Below are 9,169 nucleotides of genomic sequence, written 5' to 3' on the forward strand. Positions count from 1 at the left end.
TGTTAAGACCCAAGTGTGCGGAGTGTCGTTGGGCTCCTGGGGGTATTTGTCCGTCCGTCTCCGCCACCCACACACAGGAACCGTCCCTTATCAGCTCCATGCGTTTTAGGACCGTTCCCTCTTCTTGAGGAATTGACCGTGTCTTCGTCGTGGACGACCCGTCTGTCTTCTCGGGGATCCTCCTTGTTCCGGAGTCTGCCCCGACGTTAACGCAGCCTGTCGGGCTCCCGTGTGGTCGGCGTGCGTGCCGGCTGCTTTTCCGCCCGTGCTCGTACTTCCTGTAGACGGCCCTTGGGGGTCTTGGAGGTGAACACGGCCCGGCCATCTCTGCCCCTTTAACGGTGAACGTAACCAGCATGCTGGGTCCCCGTCTGCCGTCTTCCCCCTCACCCCGGGGCTGTCTCTCCTTCGCTCCTCGGTCCTATCCTCTTTGCGTGTCTCCTGCTGGGCTGTGTCTCCATTTCCCCAATGAGAGGGACTGTGTCACCCCTCTGCCCTGTCCACCTCCTATGGGTCACCTTGGACACGTGACCCCATGCCACACAGGGAGGCCGTGGGCTTCAACAAAGCCACCCACTTTTACTGTGTTCAGTAGAGCAGTGTTGGCTGGGACTTATGTTTCTGACAACAACGGCAGAAGTTTGCAAGCACAGCGGCTCCCACCGACGGCTACGGAGGTGAAGTCTCAGTGAGGACGGGGGGTTCCTCCTAGCCTGGCACAGAGGTTGGGCCGCGCCCGTCTGTGGGCCTTTGCTTGCTCAGATGGGCCTGGGGAGGTGCGTGGAGGCGCGTGGAGGCGGCAAGCCCCATGCACTGTGGCCCCGATGGCCACGGCTTCTCCAGGCCCCTCTGTACAAGCCCACCGGCCACGTGGCTGGCGGCGGCATGCACCCTGGGCGGCTGGGGGCATGTCCAGGCAGGCCCGGGCAGAACGTGACTGTGGACGCTGGGCCAGCATGGCTGCTGCTGGTCACCTTCTGAAGCTTCTCCCTGACAACTTGCCGCTAAGGTACCAGCCCCCAGAGGACGGGGCCCGGGCCCAGTAGCTTGGAGCTGGAGTCAGGCCTGGGTCCGCTGAACCTGGCTTCCGGCCCTGGTCCCCTGACAGTCCGCTGTCCATCCCCTCTCACTGGGTGATCAGAAGATCCCACAGAGCGAGTGGGGGCAAGAAATGGGTCCTCGGCTGGGTTCAACCATCCAAATGGGCATCGGGCAGCCTTTCCCAAGGCTGGGCTGTCCCTGGCCTCAAGGTGCCAAGGCTGAAAGGCACACCAGTGCCAGCCGATTTGTCCTGTCAGCCCCGGCCAGGGCCCCTCCAGGCAGCGAGCTGGCTCAGAGTCTTGGCTTTGCAGGGGGACTCCCCGGGTAGAGGATGATGGACGGAGAGGCTAGGAGCCCCTCTGGAAGGGCCTGGAGCCCCACTGCCCACCACCCAGGAGCCTTCCAGACGCCTAGAGCTCCCAGGGACGCTGCCCAGACTCCCCGGGGTCGGGAGCTGCAGGCAGCCTGTCCCACGGAATTCTGGGCCCGTGCACGTAAGACACGTAACGGGCACGTTCCCTCCACGTGTGGGATGTGATTAATTTTCCCGAATTAGGCACGACAGCCCCACAGGCTTGGCCTGTCTGACTGTGCTGACCTTCGCCTCTCACGGGGGGCACAGCGCTGGCCCTGGGAACCCCGAGTGCTTGCAGCTCCCTGCACCTTCCCAGTGGTGCAGGGGTGGGTCTGCGCAGCCAGAGGTCGGCAAGGTGCTACCTGCCACAGCCACCCTGCCCAGGGACCATGGGGCCAGGAGTCGCATAAGGTTCGCAGGTGCGTGGCAGGTGTGGTGGGGGACTGGGCAGGGTCAGTAAAGCTTGGACGGGGCAGTGGGGCTGCCTGTGAACGGAATGTGAAGCCAGGCCCTGTGGTTGGCGGGGGGATACGTCCAACACACATGCCAACCACGTCCCCCACCCCCTCTGGAGCCTGGTGACGTGGGGACCGCCTGGGGCCAGCTGTGGTCTGGGGCAGAGGGTCGAGTGGGGTGGGGAAGGGGTGCTGTCAGAGGCCCTCTGTGTCCTGGTGTTCTCGGGTCACTTTGCCCCTCACACGACTTGGTGGGAGCTGATGTGGGAGCCGCGGGGGCAGAGGGCTGGTGGGGGGGCGCTGCCGACCCCTCCTTCCCCCGAGGCTTCTCCTGCCGCTCAGAGGGCCACGGCCTTATCCCCATCCGCGCGGAAGGCTGGAAGCACAGAGGCCTTGTCCCCACAGGGTGGCACATGGGGACACAGGCCTGAGGCCAACCGTGGAGTATGTAGGGCCCATCCCCCCAGGCCGGAGCAGCAGACGGCGGCCCCAGGCTCACTCCCCCAGGTCCCCCCATCCAGCTCCCCAGCCTGCCCCCACGTTGAGCCGATGTCATCAGGGTGGGCCCTCGTCCCACAGGACTGGTGTCCTTACAAGAAGAGGGGACTTAGGACACGCAGGGAGGGGAGAACACAGGCCAAGATGCGTGTGCTGTGCCCACGAGCCAAGGACATGGAGGCCAAGGCAGGCGAGTCCCCACGTCTGACGGGTCCAGGCCTCTGGCATGACGTCGCAGGGACTCTGGGGTCTGTCGGCCACCCTTCGATGCTCCCCATTCCCCAGCCCCCTCCAGGCTCCGGGACCACATTGTCTAGAAGTCCTGACACATCGTCGCGGTGGAGGGATTCCCCCCGCCTGCGTGGGGAGCCAGAGGTGTCTTTAGGGAGACCAAGCAGCCCTCATTGCCTGCTGACCCCTCTCTCCTCCCTCCAGCCATCAGTGGACAGTTGGGAGCCTGGCACTGTCCTGGGCCAACCTGTGAGAGGGGTCAGGTGTGCCTGACTTGGCGTCGGAGGGCTGGACCCCAGCAGGGGACACAGGACGCCCCTCCCTGCTGGACAGACAACATCATGTCCATCTTGGCGGGGCTGCTGGCCGAGCAAAACCAGCTTCCCCTGAGGTCCAGGCTTTATCTGCGGAATGGCCCCGGGAGTCTCCTGGGTTTGTGGGGACCTTGGCCATGGGCTGCCCAGCAAGGGGCAGCCTTGCCCCCAGGGCTAAGGGGCTGAGGCAGGCTTAGGCCAGGTGAGGGGTGCTCTGCTGGGTGGGGTGCAGGGGCGCCTGTGCCGGCTCGTGGGGGGGGTCCCCGGAGGGGTGGGTGGAGGGCTGTGATGGGAGAGCTGGCCACTCAGGACCACTCGGGAGGAACGGGGTGCGGGGGAGGAGCAGAGCCTGGCCCATGGTCTGCCCCACACCAACCACAGAAGGCCTGGCAATGAGGTGGGGGGCGCGAGTGGCCTACGTCGGGGCCAGCACAGTCCCCCGCGGTGATGGACAGCTGGGTGTGGGGCAGGCGAGCAGGGGCTGAGGCTGGTGCTCGCCCAGCAGGCCAGCCGCCCAGCAGGGCCCAGGGCCCCCCGTGCCACCTCCCAGTGTCACCACGGAGGGCTCGGGGTGGGGGGTGTTTGTCTTGGTCGGTTCAGGCTCAAGGGGTGGCCTGGGGGGCCCGTCGGCTATGCTGGGGTGACCTGGGGATGGTGAGGGGAGGCTGACCTCCCCGAGACCATGGAGAGGGCAGGCTTCTGCGTGGCTGTGGGGCCCCTGCCGCCAGACTCGATGGTCCCTTCTCCGGGGGCTGGTGACATGTCTCTCGACTTATACACAAGAAGGACACTGAGTCCCGAAACTCCCCGCTGCCCCTGGGTGCCAGGCTCCTTCCAAGCCAGGCCTGGGAACGCAGCTGTCCTTGGGGAGGGCCGTGCTGGGCTGAGGGCAGGTGGTCGTCCCTTCCTTGGGAAAAAGGGAAGTGAAAACACAAGAAGGAAGCGGCTTCCCGCTCCGCAGAGTCACAAGTGCCTGGGACACGGGAGGTGGCCGTGGGGACAGCGGGTGCTGGGCTGCTCTTCCCTCGGGCACCCTGCGCTCTTGCGGCCAGATCCAGGGACACACACGGAGACCGCTCGCTGGGCTGCCGGGGAGAGCCGGCGGGCATCTCGGGGCCACTCCCCAGTCACACCGCCCCAGGCTTCGGGCTCCCCTGTGCGGCGGGGCTCGCGCCACTGGCCCCATGGAGCTGCTCCTCTGTGGGACACCGAGGATGGGACGTGGCGCGGAGGGGACGATGGGCGGAGAGAGGGGATGGATGTAGTGAAGGAGCCCGTCTGCTCCTGGGGGGCAGCGCTGAAAACACCCTTATTATTGTCGCTCCGAGAGGAAAGCCTTCTTCCACGACGTCCTTGAGCCCAGGGCAGCTGGAGAGACGGCTCCTGGGATGTGGCAGGGTCAGGACAGCAGGGGACTCCCAGGAAGGGCCTGGGGAGCTGCGGGGAAATGAAGGCTAGCGCCAGGGAGGAGTGGCTGTGGGGCCGCCACCGGCCAGGGGGTCCCGGAGGCTAGCAGGGCGCGGGACCCCCGTGCTCCTCTCTGCCCCCAAGATGCCCTCTGGCGAGGTGCCGGCTGTCCCACGCCGTGACTCACCCTCACGCCCACTCGAGGGGACAGGGTTGGTGTCTCCAGGGCCTGGATGAGGAAGCTGAGCCCTGGGGCTCAGCTACGGGAAGCAGAGGAGAGGGCATTGGTGCTGTGCCCTGCGCCCCTCACGGGCCCCGGCACCCGAGTCCTCCTTGTCACCCCAAGCAGGGCGAGCATCCTCCGGCCGGCTTCTGTCCACACGCGTGAGCGCGTGTGTGTGTGTGTGTGTGTGCACGCGTGCATGGACCTGGGTGCCGGCAGGCCCAGAACCCGTCTCCCTACTTGCTCTGACTTGGTCACCACCGCAGGCTTCAGAAGAAAATATTTTGTCCCCAAGCTGCGGAGGAGGAAACCCGAGAGGTCTGGTGACTCAGACCTGCCCGGCTCACCAGTTGTGTTGGCTGTGCGACTCGGGTCAGGCTCCTGGGAGCTGGGGACAGCTCTGCAGCTCGGCAGGGCTCTCGCCCTCCGTGGGCACGTCTGTCCCCTAGGGCCCTGCTTCCCCCGGCCCAGCAGTCCCCTGTGTTTCAGGGTCCCGGACACCCCTGCCGGTGGTGACAGCCGCTGTCCAGGCTGGGAGGCGTGAGCTGCGCCAGCCCCACCACGAGGGAGAGCACTTTGTGCGAGCGTGTGTGTGCATGTTCACGTGTGTGTGCGCGTGCACGTGCGTGTGTAAGCACGCGTGCGTGCATGTACACTTGTGTGTGTGTGCATGCGCACACTGTCCCAAGGCCGAGACCTCTGCTGTCCAGGGGCCGCAGGGCTGTCCAGCGAGGTGAGGAGGCCAGGACGGGGTGCGGCGGGGGAGGCCTGAAGTCATGTCTGCTCCCGAGACCGGATCCGGGCAGATCTTCTTTCCTGGCCCAGGGGAGCCCTGGCCCAGGCAGAAGGAAATGAAAGTTTACTGTAAACAGTGCTCCCGGGAGCCTTCATTGATTGTCAGATATTATCACAGAGACCTGCTTCAAGGAAGGCGCTGTGGGGAGAGCTGGCCCGGCCAGCGGGGGAGCAGAGCCCCAAGGAGGCAGAGGGGCCACTCTGCCCTGCTCAGGCTCCCCTAAAGCTCACCGTCCCCTCGGCCCCGGGGCTGGGGTCGCAGCTCAGTGCGTGGGTTCCCGGGCCCGTGGGGTTGGCCTTCGGGGGCCTCAGGGCTCAGGGCTGAGTCATGGGCTCGGGCTCGTTGGGCCTGAGCTTGGCCGATCCTCTGCACAGACATTATTCTCAGTTTTCGCGTGAACACCCGTCCTCTTCGGGTGACCTTCCGTCCTTGACGCTGAGCCCTGGGTGACTTTCTTTTTATCTTGCTTATCTTGGGGGACACACTCAGAGCCAAAGGCAGGGAGCCTGGCAGCTTGACTCCGAGTTCCCGAGGACCCATCAGGATCCTTCCGGATACCGAAAGGCGTGGTGGTGTCTTTCTGCTTGGGGGGTCAGCGAGCGGGAGGGGCACAGGGACTCCAGGGAGAGACGCTGGGGTCCACGCAGCCTATCGCACTCCTGGAGGGAAACACAGGCCAAGGACTGATTTGCAAACTATGTTTGGTCACCGTGAGCTGCATCCGTGCGTGCTTAATCCCGTGGGGCTCCAGGATGGAGAGAGGCAGCACTGGGCACGGGTGCCCACCTCGCGGGCAGCACCTGGCCTTCACCCCGCCACTCCCTGCCTGTCCCCCGTCCTTCCTGTGCTGACCTGCCCCCAGCCTCTCCAACGCTTACACACTCTCCTGCCAGGACACCCTGAGAACCCTTGCCTGGGCACCCGCACACCCGCACATCCTTCAAGACCCGGCCGTGCCCTTCCACTTGTTTCCATGGCGTCTCTGCCTGAGGCCCCCTTCCTGAACACTCTGGTATTAAGCTGGTGTTCCTGCATGAGGGTTGGTCTGGCTATATTAGACCTCTCCTGGCTGTACAGAGGTTCCTCAAGAAGTTGAAACTAGAGCTACCCTGTGACCCAGCAATCACACTACTGGGTATTTACCCTAAAGATACAAATGGAGTGACCTGAAGGGGCACGTGCACCCGAATGTTCATAGCAGTGATGTCCACAACAGCCAGACTGTGGGAAGAGCCCGGATGTCCATTGGCAGATGAATGGATTGAGAAAATGAGCTTCAGATATACAATGGAATATTACTCAGCCATCAAAAAAGAAAATCTTGCCATTTGTAACAACATGCCTGGAACTAGAGGGTATTATGCTGAGTGAAATAAGTCAATCAGGAAAGACAATTATCATATGATCTCATTGATTTGAGGAATCTGAGAAACAAGACAGAGGATCATAGGGGAAGGGAGGGAAAAATGGAACAAGATGAAACCAGAGAGGGAGACAAACCCTAAGAGACTCTTAATCTCAGGAAACAAACTGAGGGTTGCTGGAGGGGAGAGGGGTGGGAAGGATGGGGTGGCTGGGGGATGGACACTGGGGAGGGTAAGTGAATTGTGTAAGACTAATGATTCATAGACCGGTACCCCTGAAGAAAATGATACATTTTATGTTAATAAGAAAAAAAGAAAGAAAGAACTTTCTTGGCTCAGAATCTCCATTCAAATAAACACAAAAAAGGAATTCATTAGCTTACATTAACTACATCTCCCAGGAGCAGCTTCAGGCTTGGCTGGATCCAGGAGCACAAATCATGGTCTCAAGGTCTGCCTATCTCTCCATGTCTTGGTTCTGCTTGTCTCTTATTGACTTCGTTGTGGGTGTCAACTCTCTCCCCACGGGGTAGAGGTGACCTTTGACAATCCCACATTTGCCTCCTACCAAGTTAGCAGCCCCGAGTAGGAAGATGCTGATTTTTCTGGTCACTCCGTAAACCAGTTCCAGAGGGGGTGCTCATGGTATGGCTTGGGTGAGGTGTGCACCCCATAGCCAACCACTGTGGCTGGCAGATGAGATACACATCTGTCCTTATACTGGATAAGCTTAGCCCTTTAGGAAGGAGAGAGGTTTGCTGTCTGGTGGAGGGGAGAGGGAGGCTGAGTAGTATCACCAGCAGGACGGGTGAGTTCCTCGCAGGAGCCTTGTGCATTTTAAGTGTCTCTGTACCCACAGCCCCTTGCCCCATGCTTGGCACATAGATGGGTACGAACTTTCTTCACTGGCAACCACCCCTCTCGCCCTTAGGGGCTTCTGGGCCTTAGAGAGTGGAGCACATGGGCTCTGGGGAGTTATAAAATGACAAAAGTCATCTTTGGGAAGACTCTCAGCTGCCCAGGTCAGGCTCTCCTCCTCTGGTGGCCTCAAGAGGAAGGATTAAACTGTAGCAGACCTGACAGGAAACCTAGTGCCAGCCCTGGCAGAGTCAGAGCCTTGAGGTCATTAATTGGGGTCCTGGATCTAGCCATGCCTGAAGCCTCTCTGGGTGATGCAGTGTGGAAGCCAACACATTTTCTTCTTGAGTTCATCTGAATCGGTATCCCAGATTACCATGTCCCAGACTCTGGAAGAAGGGGGTTAGGTCTTTTAGGTCTTCCTTAAAGTGTGCATGAAAATGACTTCCCCTGTAGCCACCATTGTTAATAGGACCAACCATCCTGCTGTCAGGGGTGGGGAAGGAGTTCAGATGGATTCGGTTCTTGATGAGCCATGAGGGCACCCCCACCGCTCCCGCCAGCTGGGGCTGGCTGCTTCCGAGGCCTTCCTTCCTCCTCAAGGGTCAAGAGAGCCCCCGCCCCACCCCGCCCCACAGGGGTCCTCTGACCGCAGGGAACAGTGGGGCAGGGTGTGCGGCACTCACGCAGGCCTCCAGCTCACCCTGCTGTCATCACCCTCTCCTTTTCTTCACCTAAACCACAGACGCATGTGCTCCCTCTGGCTGTCCCAGCTCCTCCCCAGCCCAGCAGGTGCAGGAGAGCAGTGGGCCCACGACAGCCACGTTCTTTCTCTGTGTGCGACGGTCGCAGAGCCTCAGCTTGGCATGAACATGGAATGGTTTCGTTTGGGCCCACAGCCGCTTCCAAGCCCCCGCTGAAGACCCCACCCCACCCCATCCCTTTGGACTGTCCCAGTGCTGTCCACTGTCCAAAGCAGCTTCTCATCCCTCCCAGTGCACCCCCCAGAGTGAGGGTGTGTCGCATGGGGCTCAGAGGAGAGGTGCAGGCGTGTCCGCCCTCCACCCTCCAGGCCGCCTCCACTCTCGGGCGCTGGCCACCCCGAGGTCCCCAGCTCGGTCCCAGACTGGGTGGGGGCGGGCCCCAGGGCTCGTCCAGTGAGTCAGCTGCAAGAGGGCCCGTGGGAAGTGTGCATCCCTGGAGGGCCTCCTGGCATGGGTGTGCGGTGTGGGGGGCATGGGAGGGTCAGGGAGGCTCAGCTGCTGCATGCACCCCTGGTCCCCAGTTCCAGGGCTCGAGTGAGAACCTCATGCAAAGTCTCGCTCACAGTCCTGGTGCTCGCGGGGCCATTACTAGTTCCTGAGGCGACCCCACGCCCCCCCCCACCCCCCGTGCGGTGCTCTTGTGGCATCGGGCTGCTTTGTGCAATGGGACAGGACACCTGAGACTCGGTCACAGGTGCAGCGGTTTCCACCCTACTCCGTCTCAGATCCCTGTCTCCGGGGGACACCAGCTGTCATGCTGTAAGCAGCTCTGTGGGGCAGCCCCGCGGCAAGGAGTGGTGGTCCCTGCCCGCAGTGGTGGAACCCGTCTTCTCCAGAACAGAGCCTCCTGCCCCGGTGACAGC

Source organism: Lutra lutra, chromosome 1 (genome assembly GCF_902655055.1).
Source record: "Lutra lutra chromosome 1, mLutLut1.2, whole genome shotgun sequence".
Taxonomy (NCBI): Eukaryota; Metazoa; Chordata; class Mammalia; order Carnivora; family Mustelidae; genus Lutra; species Lutra lutra.